The following is a 15,901-nucleotide window of genomic DNA, read 5'->3' as shown; positions in this document are numbered from 1 at the left end:
ACCGAGATCATGCTGATTGCGACACGTACTATTATTTCTTACATCTTATAATTATTAATTATGCTAATAATTAATTCCCTTGTTAAAATAAATGTTTGCAATTATGCGGTTATGTAAATGAAATAAAAAAGATGAAATTCACTGTGTTTCTTTCATACTGCATTTCAAAAGAGTAAAATAATGTCGTCTGCCAGAGATCTTTCTTAAAATGAAAAAAAAATTCATTATCATGCTGATTCTGACATATCAGTTCAGTCAGATGATGATTCCCAGTGCTCTCAATAAGTGATCATTTCCCTGTCTGCTTTACCAGAAAACTATCACCAACTGCAACAAAAGGGCCATTACACAAAGTAATTACATATAGAAGTGTCAAAAACTTCCAAGAAAAAGATTTTTTGGACAGTCTGGAAAACCAACCTTGGTCGGTCTTAGATATTTACGACAGCCCTGATGATGCTCTTGATTACTTTGTCACACTTTTTACAGAAGTACTAAATTCAAGTGCACCACTCAAACAAAAACGTGTTAAAAATATCAATCTGCCAGACTGGTTTAATTCTGATATCACTGATGCAATTAAGAATAGAGATTATGCAAAGATACATGGAAATGATGCACAGTTTAAATTCTGGCGCAACAAAACAAAAATATTAACTGACCAAGCAAAAAAGTCATTTTACAACAAAACAGTTAATGATAATAAGGCAAATCCTAAGAAACTATGGGACAATCTTAAGGATCTGTCCGGTCAATCAGTGAAACATCAAACAAATTTCATAAATGATGATGATGGAAACCCAGTCCAAAATCCTGAAGAAACAGCCAATATATTCAACAACTACTTTGTAAACATATTCAAAAGTGCACCTGAAGTATCAGAACACATATCAGACCAGCACAGAACAAAACTACAGTCTTTTGTCCAATCACACATTACACAATCACAAAAATTCTCTATTCCACCTATTTCAGAAGAATTTGTACTTAAACAACTAAAATCACTAGATACAAGTAAATCAACAGGTCTGGATGGTCTTGGGCCAAAATTTCTAAAAATTAGTGCTAATGTAATTACCAAACCACTAACAAAAATATTCAATATCAGCCTTGAAAGTTCAGTATTTCCAGCCCTATTTAAGACAGCAAATGTGACACCAATTTTCAAGAAAGGCTCAAAAACAGATAGAAACAACTACAGACCAATATCTATTCTTCCTGCACTGTCAAAAATATTAGAGAGCCATGTTTCACTTTCTATTAGATCATACATTGAAGAAAATAATTTAATTCACACAAATCAGTCAGGATTTCGCAATAATCACTCGTGTGAAACAGCACTAATATCTATTACAGAAAAATGGATCAAGGCAATAGACACAGGACAAGCTGTTGGCACAATTTTCCTTGATCTAAGCAAAGCATTTGACCTTGTCAATCACTCATTGCTGCTCGATAAATTGTCAGCATATCAATTCGACTGCAATTCGATCAAGTGGCTTCAGTCATATCTCAGAGACCGCCAACAAAAAGTATGTGTGTCTGGAAAGTACTCTGATTCAATGGAGATAACCTCAGGAGTTCCACAAGGCTCAGTTTTAGGTCCCCTCTTGTTCATTATGTATATTAATGACCTTCCTTTATATATACAACACTCAGAAACAGATATGTTTGCTGATGACACAACCATCAGCACAACAGACTCTGATGTAAAAGTAATATACAAAAACCTTCAGTCTGACTTAGACATAATTCACAGTTGGTGCTCACAAAATGCCATGCTTCTCAACATTCAAAAAACAAAATTGATGTTCATAACTGCAAATAATTACAAACAAAATACAATTCAACAATCATCCCAAAAGCTTAAATTAAATAATGAAGTTATTGCTTACTCCAAATGTGAAAAACTGCTGGGTGTTAATGTAGACAGTAACCTAAACTGGAAAGCACATGTTCATAGCACACTTAAGAAATGTAATTCAAAACTCTACCTCCTCATGCGTATAAAACATTATCTCAGTATCAGTGTTCGCAAAATGTTCTACAATGCATATATATTGCCGCATATAGACTACTGCTGTACAATTTGGGGATATTGCAGTCTTGAGCTTCAAAATCTGTTCATCAAGTTTCAAAAGCGAGCAGCCAGAATAATTCTAGACAAAGATTTTGACACACCATCCAAATTGCTGTTCAAAGAACTTAAGTGGATGACATTCCCAGAAAGACTGGAATTTAAAAAAGCCATAATTGTCTATAAATCTCAACATGAACAGTCACCAAGCTACATCCAACATCTTTTCACAAAATCCAGCTGCTCTCATGCATTCACTCTCAGATCACACTCAGATGACCTTTTACACATTCCAAAGCCAAATAAAGAATTCTTTAGAAAATCGCTGTCATACTCTGGACCACATATATGGAACTCCATTCCACTACAAATACGCCAGTCCTCTTCCATACAGTCATTTAAACATGCTTACTTACAGTGGAGGTTCTCTGGTGAACACTGATAGCTGTTATCATTCATGTACATAATATTATACTTCTTGTCATGTTTAATTTATGTCTTTGTTTTAATGCTGAACTTAAAATGTTAATTAGTTTTATGCCATTACTATCATGTTGTAAATACCATGTACATATTTCAAGAGGCTCACAGGGAAGACTGGGCTTGCCCAACTGTGTCGCCTCTATAAATAAAGTCGTTATTATTCCGGCGATTAAATTCCATTATCAGAGAAATGAATGGTCGGAAAATGTTAAGTTTTAGAAGGCTGAAATATTCGTACATTGACATTGCATACGATACTTGTAATGGAAAAAACAATACATGTTTCATAAAATACAAAAAATGTACGTAAATAAAAGCATGTTTGTAAATTTAATAATTCTTAAAAAATGGATCTAAATATTAATTACAACTGAACTGTCTCAGCGCATGTCACACAAATTTTGTGTACATGTTTAGAAATAGATTATACATAATTATCGATACTCATACTAAAACGGGTGTAAATTTCAAGTAATTCTTGTGTAAATATTCTGTGTTAATAATGTATTTCTATTTATTGGAATTTAATGTGTTTACATGTAAGAAAATCAGAAATGTTCAAATATTTATTAAACGCAAACGGTGTGTCAAAATTGTGAATATTTCGAAGTGAAATATTATTCTATTTGGATATAAAAATATTTGTTCAAACTTCGAAGATTTTGTAAGCTTTTTTTAATTTACACCCAAGTTAATAATGTTTCCCTGCATAATTTCAATTGACTGCATGCGAATGTGGTTAATATGATAAGTTCAGCTGGTAATTCTTATCTCGCCGCAGCAAGTATGTTACGGTATCGGCCTCAGGGAGTTAAACATTTTATCCTTTAATAAACCAATAGGCGAAACAATAAATTGTTTGGTGATTTTTGAACATCGTTAAAATTGGCAATCGCCATTGCAATATCAGAGGAATTAATTACACGCAAGTCAAGTGTTTGTTTATTCCAGTTTTTTTCTCTTTAGTCTTTAGTCTGACCAAAAGAAAATGTGTGAAAAATATGATTTCCGTGTCCTGGACTATAAAACTGGCATGGGACTAGTCCAAATCACCACTTATCAAACTTGTGCAATGGCTTCTTTTAGATCTAACCGTCCGAATGAAGATCTTGGCAAACACCACTTCAAAACAAGCTAAAATTGCTAAAGATTCACCAGTTAGATATTTCAATGATTCTTAGAAAGTAAAAAGTCCTTGGCTTCGATTTGACAGCGAAGCAGGATTGATGTTCTATTGTATAAGAATTCAAAATTCAAACATATTCACAGCAGGAACTGCTATTCTCAAAAACGATGCTGTAAATAAACATGCAAAATCTATAGGAAATAATCTTCAATTATTTAAAGTCTTTATAAGTTGAGAGTGAATTTGAAATGTAATCTAATTAACCTACACAAGACTACTTTTTAAAATATACTACAAGCGTAAAGGTACACGTGATTTATTTCAGTATATAAAACACATGGAATGGTACAACACAAAATTAAAACACATTTCAAATATCACATATACACTGACTAGGAATTAAAACATATTGAAAGACAATTAAGAAACATTACTAATTTAAAATACCAAAAACTGCAGAAAAAAAAATGTACCAGGACATGAATTCATATACCCAGGATGACACAAAAAAGGGGAATGTGAAACCCCTTATTTCCATTGTGGTCCTGGATGAATGATGACATGTCCTAGCAAGGCACAACAACTTGTAATAAATGGTGGTAACTTAGCAACTTTTCAGCAGTTTAAAAAAAAAATATATATATATCACAGTAAAACAATCACAGTATAATTAGACAAGAGGGTCATGATGACCCTGGATCGCTCACCAGAGTAATATGTTTCAAATGTCAAACTGATGATTTTTAGAAAATTTTTGGAAAATTTTCCGATGTACAATCAAGTAACCCCTGGGGCGGGGCCAATATTACCCCGGGGGTCATGATTTGAACAAAGTTTGTAGAAGTCTACTAGACAATGTTACATATCGAATATCTAAGATCTTGGCCTTCTGGTTTATATTAAGCAAATTTATGAAGATTTCCCTATGTTTGTTTGTTTTGTTTGTTTTGGGTTTAACGCCGTTTTTCAACAGTACTTCAGTCATGTAACGGCGGGCAGTTAACCTAACCAGTATTCCTGGATTCTGTACCAGTACAAACCTGTTCTCCGCAAGTAACTGCCAACTTCCCCAAATGAATCAGAGGTGGAGGACTAATGATTTCAGACACAATGTCGTTTATCAAATAGTCACGGAGAACATACGCCCCGCCCAAGGATCGAACTCGCGACCCCGAGATCCGTAGACCAACGCTCTTACCTTCTGAGCTAAGCGGGCGGGCTGATTTCCCTATGTACAATAAAGTAACCCCTGGGGCTGTGTCAATTTGAACCTGGGGGGTCAAGATTTGAATAATTTTGTAGAGCTCCACTAGGCAATGCTACATGTGGAATATCTAAGCTCTAGGCCTTCTGGTTTATTTTTAGAAAATATTGAAGATTTTTCTATGTACAATCAAGTAACCCCATGTGGTGGGGCCAATTTGATCCCGGGGGTCATGATTTGAAGAAATTTTGTAGAGGTCTACTAGGCAATGCTACAGGTCAAATATCTAAGATCTAGGCCTTCTGGTTTATTTTTAGAAAATTTTTGAAGATTTTCCTATGTAAAATCAAGTGACCCCTGAGGCGGGGTCAATTTTGACCCTGGGGTCATGATTTGAATAAATGTTGTAGAGATCCACTAGGCAATGCTACATGTGAAATATCTAAGCTCTAGGCCTTCTGGTTTATTTTAAGAAAAATTTTGAAGATTTTCATATGTAAAATCAAGTGACCCCTAGGGCGGGGTCAATTTTGACCCCGTGGGTCATGATTTGAACAACTTTAGTAGAGGTCCACTAGACAATGTTACATGTCAAATATCTAAGCTCTAGGGCTTCTGCTTTTTGAGAAGAAGATTTTTTAAGGTTTTCCTATGTAAATCAAGTGACCCCTGGGGCGGGGTCAATTTTGACCCCGGGGGTCTGATTTGAATAACTTTAGTAGAGGTCCACTAGGCAATGCTACATGTCACATATCTAAGGTCTAGGGCTTCTGGTTTTCGAGAAGAAGATTTTTTAAGATTTTTCTATGTAAAATCAAGTGACCCCTGAGGCTGGTCAATTTTGCCCCAGGGGTCATGATTTGAACAAATTTGGTAGAGGTCCACTAGGCAATGTTTCACACCAAATATCTAAGCTCTAGGGCTTCTGGTTTTTGAGAAGAAGATTTTTAAAGTTTTTCCTTTCGGTTGCCATGGCAACCAGAGTTCTGCATGGAATTCAATTCTTTGAACAATTTTTGTAGAGCTTCACCCAAGGAACATTCCTGTGAAGTTTGGATGAAATTTGCCTAGCGGTTTATGAGGAGATGTCGTTTGAAGTAAAAGTTTACGGACAACGGACGACGGACAACGGACGCCGACGGTGAGTGATCCTAATAGCTCACCCTGAGCCTTTGGCTCTGGTGAGCTAAAAAGACAAATGTAACTGCAAGCTATGTAGGAGATGATTTTTTACTGGAACCTTGAACTGCTGCATGTTTGCAGAATTTTTAACATTATGTGGCAAATTATTCCACAAAGAACAACCATTATAGCTGAATGACTTTTTACCAAATCCTTTGACTTTAGGAATGCTGAAGCATGACCCTTTACTAAACCTGGTATTGTGACTATGTACAGAACTGGCTTGAGTAAAATACTCATTCATGTAAGAAGGGGCAGAACCTGAATGTATTTTAAAAACGTGATTTAGAGTTATTTGTTCTACTCTTCTTGTGACAGGTAACCAGCCCAACTGTAAGAAGTGTTCTGTATCAATATGACTTCTTTGATCAAGTCTAAGGACAAACCTAATGATCTTATTTTGAGTAACCTGGAGCCTATTCTTCAGACTCTGAGAAATGCCATAGTACCATACAGAGCAGGCATAGTCAAAGTGACATTGAATCAAGGACATGACTAACATTTTCTTAGTGTACAATGATAAAAACTTTTGCTTTCTGTATAGAAACCTAAGTCTTGCATTTGCTTTTTTTAATGATTGATGTGACCATGGTCTTATAACTCAAACATTGATCCAATATAGCACCCAAATATTTAACAGAGTTGGTGTGCTTAATCACCGTACCATTACATACACATATTTTCATTTAAAAAAGACCCAAACTATAGGTTAAATATCACCATTCAATAATTGGAAACTACAATAATTTTCGACACCCTCACCACGACTGTCACAACAATGTAAAAGTGGCTCAAACTTTTTCAACAACGATATGTCAAAGAAAATGTCTAGCCATCCGCCATCCGGTTACCAGACTCCTAGCCTACATTCTAGAAAAATATACACTGGACCCTTGCCTGTGTTATTTACTAAAGATATCGATACTTATCTGCAAACAAAATTTTGTGTGAATACATACTAAAGATCTGCTTTTAATTATCATGAATAAATCACTAGATTATTCAGCCGATAAAACCAAAGTTATGCAATAATTGCGAGATCGCCACGAGGTCACTCATTAAAATAATTTAATCTGGTGGCAGGCAAAACAAATTTTCTATTCTAAAACCACGGTTTTTGTCTTAAAATAATCGCAAACAAAAAAGTGGTAGTTGTTGTTGATAAGACAAAGTCAGCTAATTTTGGATACGTTTTGATTCGGATATATAAAGCTTGCGTTCAAGAAGTTGAAAGAAACAAAAGCAAGGACTTTGCAATCATAGACATATCACTGTTTTATATGTTGTTAAAAACAGCTTCACATACATAGAGTAAAACAACTTTTTGTCTTCTTTATTTTCTTCCGTGGCTGGAAAATCCACCAAGCTCTTTGGTGACGCCGATCAAAGTAGGCCTCAGACCACTGTATGTGTAACACAGGAGAAATTTATTTCTGTTAGTTTAGGTGGTTTAATGCATTCTCATTAATGTTAAACACTTTATACAATATGGGTGTTCAATAAAATACCATTTTAATGGATCTGTTTCCAAGTTTAAATATTTCCAGAATGTTCCTTCGAAATATTTGGTGTTCCCTGACCTATGTTTACTTCGTAGAAAAGCTGTATGATCCGTAAGGCATATCTTCAACGATGCTGTGACAAAAAATAAAATGGAATTTCTTGGTAAAGTTTTGGTAGTTTGCTAGACGATTATTATATGTATATCCATATTAATTCTCATTGGTGATAAAAGGAGAAAGTATTTGTATTTTGTATTATTTGCAACAGAATTCTCGTTGCATATCATATAATTTCATGACCTGCCTGGTAACAGGTTACCCGAGGCTGAGGATTATATGTAATGTTAGGTGGGCTTGATTCATACAGCATCGGGCAATCCAGATCATGTGATTGGTACACTGAAATTGGCTGTGATGTTTCGATCAGGGCAGGCTATCAGCATATCAGTGATGCAATAGTCCAAATAACTTGATATTTTCGTGATAGGGCAGAATCCTTCTCTTTATGTCAAAACCAGTAAAGACCTTTACTGTGGTGAATAAAGATTTAGGTAAAAACACATCAGTCAACATACTTAAAAGATGAAACCATAAAACAAAATAAAATTGAATTATAATTATGGTTTCTAAATATAACTGTAAAACAGTAGTAATGCGTAAACACTATAATGTTTCATTTTGGCTACCTCGCTGTATTACATGCCCGCCATTATATACACTCAGTACATGGTTGGTCATTATCGATCATGTGACACGAATCGGAGCCATGTAAAATATATATGTAAACTTTAGGGTGCGTTGATTAAAACAGTGATAAACTTGATCGTGTTTTGCCATTTATTCACATAAACGTCAATTGAATGGAAGTTAAAAATGAATATTCTTCCCAGGTATCTTAAAATTTCACTAATATTTTTGTTTTTATGCCCCCAGCATCTACTGATGCGGGAGGCATATAGTGATTGTCCTGTCCGTCCGTTCGTTCGTTCGTTCGTCCGAGCTCACATCTGCTTACTTAGGTGGCTCTAGGAACAATAGGTAATTGTACTTTTTCTTTGATGTCATTCATTCCGTAAGGCTTTTATGTAGCTATTTTTCTCTTACGTGGCTTAAAGAACAATAGAGAGAACAAAAGAGTAGCCACATAAGTATCCATATGTAGGAACTTCCGTCCATACGAGGTTAACCAAATGGGACCGTTTCGTCTAGCATCAATACCCCTTAGAATGACTTGATACTTAAATGCAGATGTAACCTGTGACCATTCCTCATCTTCAGACATCACCTGACCTCATTTTGACCTTGACCTCATTTTGGACTTCTAGGTTGCTTTATATGGGCCATCTCTTGGTTAACCAAATGGGACCTTTTCGTCTAGCATCAATACCCCTTACAAGAATGAATTGATACTAATACAGATGTAAACTGTGGCCATTCCTCATCTTCAAACATCACCTGACCTCAGTTTGACCTTGACCTCGTTTTGGACTTAGGTGCAAAATCTATCGACAAGGATGCCACTGGGGCATCAAGCGTTTATTGAACGCAGCTCTTTGTTTAATAGTTAAAGTGCGATTTTAAAATTGCCGCGTAGAATCGTCGTGGAAGGTTCAACACAGAAAAGGTCCTTCTTATGTTGTACGTGGAGGAGAGATATTGACCTATGCAAAAGTTATCACAATATCGCGACTCAAGTACAATTAGTTGGACTAGTGCTGCATATACACCGAGTCCAATCGTTACCTTGAAAAACCGGATCAGTAATGCTTAATTGATCTCGGATCAAATGGAGCGGTTTTGGTGATTTTGGGTAAGAAAATAATATTTTTCTGTTAAATTATTTGAAAATCATTCTCAAGGACGGCATATAGCGCAAGATGTGCTCCGAGTATTATGAAATACTCTTTGCTATTCATTTTCCAGCAGATCTAAGCACTTTTTTCAATTACTTTGGAAAACCATACGAAAATAGCAGGTAAACAATGCCGCAACTTAGAAAAAGCATTATTTCAGTACGTTCTTCGGCAAAAACTCTAAATTACCACTTTCGCGATATCATTGGCACATTCATGTATCGACATGTTTTATCATAAATGATGAATTATATTTCTTGGAAGACCAATATACTTAGCGGCTAAAACAAGATCAGATAAGGAAAGTAGAATGAGCTGATGCATCTCTTTACAATAAAAAGTAAATATAATATAATTAGTGGCATTGTTTAGAGCTTGTTCCAAGCTTTCTTAGCATGTATAACACTGTTAGGTTTCGACTCACTGTCCTAAAGATATTATGCATAAATTAATGCTAGAAGGGCCATTTTTTGATGTTATGCTGTGTCATTTTAAACAAGCCAAAAACTGAAAATGTGTTGTAGAGAAATATGTGAAAAGAAACCAATTTTAAGGTTACCAATGTATAATTATACATCTCAGGTAACGTTTTGTTGATGCCATTCATTAGCATATTGAGTATTTTCACAGATAGCATCTTTTGGGGAAATGTTGTCGCTGTTATGCTTTTTCAGTTATTACATTTGTTGAGTTTGTGAAGATGTAAAAGCAATATCTAACAAAACATGTTCATAATCATTATTTTATATGACACCAGTGATCATGGTGATTATGTATCCTTAAAACAGATACAAAAACTTGCCAAAACTCTAGTTAAGCTTCAGGAACTAATAATCGGAGTACACCGTTTGGTAGTGTCTGTAGATAGCATTTTTAAGCATGTTTTTCTATAAAAATGTACGAGCTATTGATATGTTTCTACTGTTTTCTGTTTCAGACTCTGGCAATATCAATGAAAAAAGTAGAGCTTGAAACCTTAGCTTTCTGCATTTTTTTCAGTTCAAATTTGTCCGTAGATGGTAGTGTCCGTAGATCACACTTTTAAAGTCAAGTAATTTTGCAAATAAGAGGCAGGAAATATTGTCGTATATGTTTTATTGTTTTCAACTAAATAAATAATATTTATCATCTAAGGCTTATGTATTCTGCTTAATATTTGAATAAATCAGTATCAATGCATCATTTGCTTCTAAAATCTTAATACATGTATATGCTTGAAAACTTAAAAAAAATGACATCAAGTTTTTTGTAACCCCCGACAACAAAAATGTAAGGGGGTGTATACTGGTTTCAGGTTGTCTGTCTGTCTGTCCGTAGACACAATCTTGTGCGCACCATCTCTACTCATCCCCTTGAAACAATTTAATGAAACTTCACACAAGTGATCAGTAACAACAGTAGTTATGCATGGGGCATGTTAGGTTCTTTCAGAAAATTTTTTTGCAGAGTTACGGGACTTTGTTTTTTGTTACTATACTATATACATAGACACAATCTTGTGCGCACCATCTCTCCTCATCCCCTTGACACAATTTAATGAAACTTCACACAAGTGATCAGTACCAACCCTAGTTGTGCATGGTGCATGTTACGTTCTTTTAGATAAATATTCTGCATAGTTATGGGACTTTGTTATCCCCTGACGAAAGTCGGAGGGATATAGTTTTGGCGTTGTCCATCCGTCCGTCTTTCCGTCTGTCCGGAGCCATATCTATGAAATGGTTGGGAATATTTATTTAAAACTTCATATACATGTTCACCACTATGAGTTCTTGTGGCCCGTCAAGTTTCAGTCAGATTGCCCAAGTAACACCAGAGTTATGGCCCTTAAAAATTTCTAGTGTTAACTATATAGGGTACTATAAATATGGCAATTTCTGCATCATAATTTTTTATATATTTGACCTAGAACTATGAAACTTAAACAGAATTTAGATCACCATAATGTGGTTGTGTACACACAGTTTCGTTCGGATTTATTTGTAAATTAAGAGTTATTGCCCTTTAATTGTATAAAAATCCACATATTTGTACATAACAAACTTACCATTTGGTAGAATTTCATCAAATTTCGTTCATCCTTTTCCATGAAAATTTATTGTAAACATGTGAAGTTGTGTACCCACACCTGGTCACCCCCTTACCTTCCCTCCCTATCCCCCTCCCCCCCTCCCCCCCAAAAAAAATTCCTTATTTAATTTTTTTTAAACAAACTTCATATACCACAATGAGGTTATGGGGCCCATCAAGTTTCAGACAGATTGCCCAAGTAACGCCAGAGTTATGGCCCTTAGAAGTTTCCCGTGTTAACTATATAGGGTACTATAGATCTATAGATATGGCAATTTCTGCATCATAACTTTTGATATATTTGACCTTGAACTATGAAACTTTAACAGAATTAGAGCACTATAATGTGGTTGTGCACACACAATTTCGAACGGGTTTCTTTTGTAACTTTAGAGTTATTGCCCTTTAATTTTCTAAAAATCAACATATTTGTACATAACAAATTCATTAAATTTCTTTCATTCTTTTCTGTGAACATTTATTATAAACATGTGAAGTTGCGCACCCACACCTGGTCACCCACTTGCCTTGGTCACACCCCCTCCCCCTCCCAACCCCCCCCCCCTCCAAAAAAAAATTTTTTTTTTTTTTTTCATTTCTCATTTTAGATTTTTTTCAAACCTTCCATGATTATTTATCAACATGCAAGTTGTACCATTCCCCCACCTCACTCCTCCACCCAGTCATGCCCACCACTGATCATGCATCCTCTGCCGCCGCGCCCCCCACTTGCCTTGGTCACACCCCCTCCCCCTCCCAACCCCCCTCCCCTCCCCACCCGCCTCCAAAAAAAATTTTTTTTTTTTTTTTTTCATTTCTCATTTTAGATTTTTTTCAAACCTTCCATGATTATTTATCAACATGCAAGTTGTACCATTCCCCCACCTCACTCCTCCACCCAGTCATGCCCACCACTGATCATGCATCCTCTGCCGCCCCGCCCCCCCCCCCCCCCCCCCCCCCCACCCCCACACACCACCAACTTCACCCTTTTACCCTTTTTTTTTTTTCATTTTTAATTTTCCATCAATATTTATAATCAACATGTGAAATTTTGTTTCCTCTCCCATTCCCCCGCACCCCCACCCCCTAAGAAAATAAATATATTAAGTTGTGACTGCATAAACCTTGTCCTCAGCCATGTTCATGATACCTTACCTGTGTTCTCTTAAGAACATCTGTTCTTTTAAGTTCAAATGTACATGTTAAACAGCAAAACCTGGTGCCAAACCACTCAAAGACAATATTTCGTTCCAGTTAAACTTCAAGCTCACATTTCAATTAACTGCATTTAATTTTAAAAGCTAAGCTTACTACAGTAAGCTAAGCATATCCCATTCAAAATAAATTCTTTAGTCAGGATCAAAGTATCATACATTTATTATGTACTCTTTTATTAAACATTTGATTTCTGTTAAATTGACTTTGACTAATGAAATTATTTGCTTCTTATTAACATCCTTAACTTTTTGCTGGATATATTTTTTTGCCATTCCTCACCACAAACCCTTTCGGCGGGGGATACCAATTCATCGAATTTACTTGTTTTTAGCTCATCTGATTTTTTGAAAAAAAATGATGAGTTATTGTCATCACTTGAGCGGTTGTCGGCGTCGGCGTTGCCTGGTTAAGTTTTATGTTTAGGTCAGCTTTTCTCCTAAACTATCAAAGCTATTGCTTTGAAACTTGGAATACTTGTTCACCATCATAAGCTGACCCTGTATAGCAAGAAACATAACTCCATCTTGCTTTTTGCAAGATTTATGGCCCCTTTTGTACTTAGAAAATATCAGATTTCTTGGTTAAGTTTTATGTTTAGGTCAACTTTTCTCCTAAACTATCAAAGCTATTGCTTTAAAACTTGCAACTCTTGTTCACCATCATAAGCTGACCCTGTACAGCAAGCAACATAACTCCATCCTGCTTTTTGCAATAATTATTGCCCCTTTTGGACTTAGAAAAATCATTTTCTTGGTTGAATATTATGTTTAAGTCAACTTTTCTCATAAACTATCAAAGCTATTGCTTTAAAACTTGCAACAGTTTTTCACCATCATAAGTGGACACTGTACATCAAGAAACATAACTCTATCTTGCTTTTTGCAAGAGTGATGGCCCTTTTTAGACTTAGAAAATCATGGGTAGGACAATATTTCTATTATACAAAAAAAATCAGATGAGCGTCAGCACCCGCAAGGCGGTGCTCTTGTTTGTTACTATACTGTATACATACAGTCTATATACAATCCAGTCCACATGATTATGCAATCTTGTGTGCGTCAAATTGCAATGTACTGTGTCAGTGCATGCGGGGGGTATATTCATCACCTTTAGTGATAGCTCTAGTTTCAAAAGGACTTGTTTTAATGCATAAACACCTTTTCAATAAAATACATTAGATTCTTGAACATGTTATTGCAAAAGAAGCCTCTTGCTGTTCATTTTTGTTTCAGGGTTTAGTGATCTATGGACACTACAATCTTTAAGGCTTATACTTACATATGTTCAAGATAAAGTATTTTTCAAGTTTAGTTGATAGATATGGGCGCTAAAAGAAAGACCTGCTTTTTATATGTGTAGGTTGGCAGCCACTATAACAAGCTTTTGCCACTGTGTCCATGAATCACACAACATCAAGTTGTATATAATAAAATGAATGAAATAGCACGCAGAAAAGTGTTGTTAAAACATTCCAATAAAATGTAACCACAAGTCATGTTTAAATGTAGTACATTGTATGAATATTTTTATTTAAGTTGAGCACAACCACACTCGACTGCAGCAAGCATCATCACAATCCGGCACTTCTACATACAGAGTTTCATTTAGAATTAACAGTTCCATTAACTTAAAGTCTGTATTTATTGTAAAGACTTTTTTTTTAAAATGTATCTACATCCTTGAAAAAACTTTGAAAAGAATTGGAACCACTGCCTTACCCTTGCATGATCGTAAGAGGCGACTAATAGGGTCTTAATAGGTTTTGCTGTAACTCTGTGATTCCAGCAGGCATGCAAATTTTGATTCCATACCTCATGTTTTTATTTCAATGTAAATGAGATGTGAAACCAAAATTTGTAGTCCAGTTTGGCGCCATATAACCTATACTGTGTTGGTGCGCCATAAAACCCAAATGAATAAAATAAATTAAAGATGTATCATGCTTGAAACAAAATTTTATATTCTAATTTACTAGGAGATATTTACCTTAGTCCTAAGGCAGTGATTCGTATATATTTTAAAGGTATCAATTTTAATAGAAAACAAAAATAAAGTAAAAGTAAGGTTGCATACATCCTCAGTCAGCACTACATTTGGTGAGGTAGCCTCTGTCTGGATACAAAGAAAAATGATATCTTGAACAGATTTAGAACCTGCATCTTTAAGAAAGAAAGGTCATTGTCTGTATTCAAGATAACTGAAATCAACGATGGGCAGGGTTTTCCCGGACGCAGGTTTTCTGCGTCCCTGAAGCGCTTTTACTGCTTTGAACTCGGGTTTTTTAGTGGGCAGTGGCTACGATTACGGTACCGTAATCCTAGCCTCCGGTTCTAGGATTACGGAAGTTCCGTATTCCTAGACAACCCTACGTGGATAGGCTTTAGTATTTCAAGAGGCATAAAGTGTATGTTTGGACATGCATAAATGATGCTGTAAACTTACTTATTTCACTTAATTTTTCATGCCTGCCTTATTATTTCGTGTTATCTATCCGCCATTTTGGGTTAGTATAATGTTGGAGCCTATAATGTTTATGGCGGCGCGCGGAAATATATTAAAAATATGAGTGTCAAAGTTAGATTTAAAAGAAAAATTATATACTTTGAATTTTAAAATGCAGGTATATACGAAATATAGATAATTCTATATTTCTTCGCACCGCCATTAAGATTATACTAACTCAAAACGGCCGATCGATAGCCCGAAATATTGGTGAAATTAAGTGAAATTAATAAGTTTACAATGCCATTTACAGGTTGGGGAAGGTATTAAATTTAGCAAATTTAGCTATTTATAGCTAATATAGCTACATATGGCTAAAAAGTGAACAAAAGAACTGCACATTTCCATTAATTGCTCTTAAACTGAAAATAGGTGTATATTAGTTACTTGCATATTAACTGAAGTTGGCATTTGTAACATTTTGGAGAAATAAAATAAAATATTTACCGATGCGTTTTTTCAGAAATAATTTCAATTTATCCTAGCAACTCACAAAGTAAATTATCTGATAAGTACACAAAACAAACATTATTTTTCACAATTTTGCTAATTTTCAGCTCTTCTTTCTTAAGCACTCTTAACACATCTATGAAAATATGTTCAGAAAGTTGTGGTTTGTGAAAGATCTGTGATATCACACAACATGTTTTATAGCTGGCATGTATAATGTGTAACCAATCC

The 15,901-nt window shown here is 35.3% G+C and overlaps 1 protein-coding gene across 4 annotated transcripts in view; it reads left to right on the top strand.

Annotated features, from left to right (window-relative positions):
• The first annotated feature begins 7,485 nt into the window (after positions 1 to 7,485).
• LOC128550214 (probable E3 ubiquitin-protein ligase HERC4) overlaps positions 7,486 to 15,901 on the top strand; it is a 61,350-nt gene continuing 52,934 nt past the window's right edge. For 2 of the 4 annotated variants that reach the window (XM_053528771.1, XM_053528752.1), the window contains exon 1: positions 7,559 to 7,737. The gene's annotated coding sequence lies outside the window, so the exon portion shown is untranslated. Of the gene's footprint in view, positions 7,508 to 7,558; positions 7,738 to 15,901 lie in introns of those variants that run through there. The other 2 variants (XM_053528758.1, XM_053528762.1) reach the window with 2 other exon arrangements.

Source organism: Mercenaria mercenaria, chromosome 2 (assembly GCF_021730395.1).
Source record: "Mercenaria mercenaria strain notata chromosome 2, MADL_Memer_1, whole genome shotgun sequence".
NCBI classification, from domain to species: Eukaryota; Metazoa; Mollusca; class Bivalvia; order Venerida; family Veneridae; genus Mercenaria; species Mercenaria mercenaria.
The sequence above is the reverse complement of the archived record's forward strand: the minus strand, read 5'-3'. Positions and strand labels throughout refer to the sequence as shown.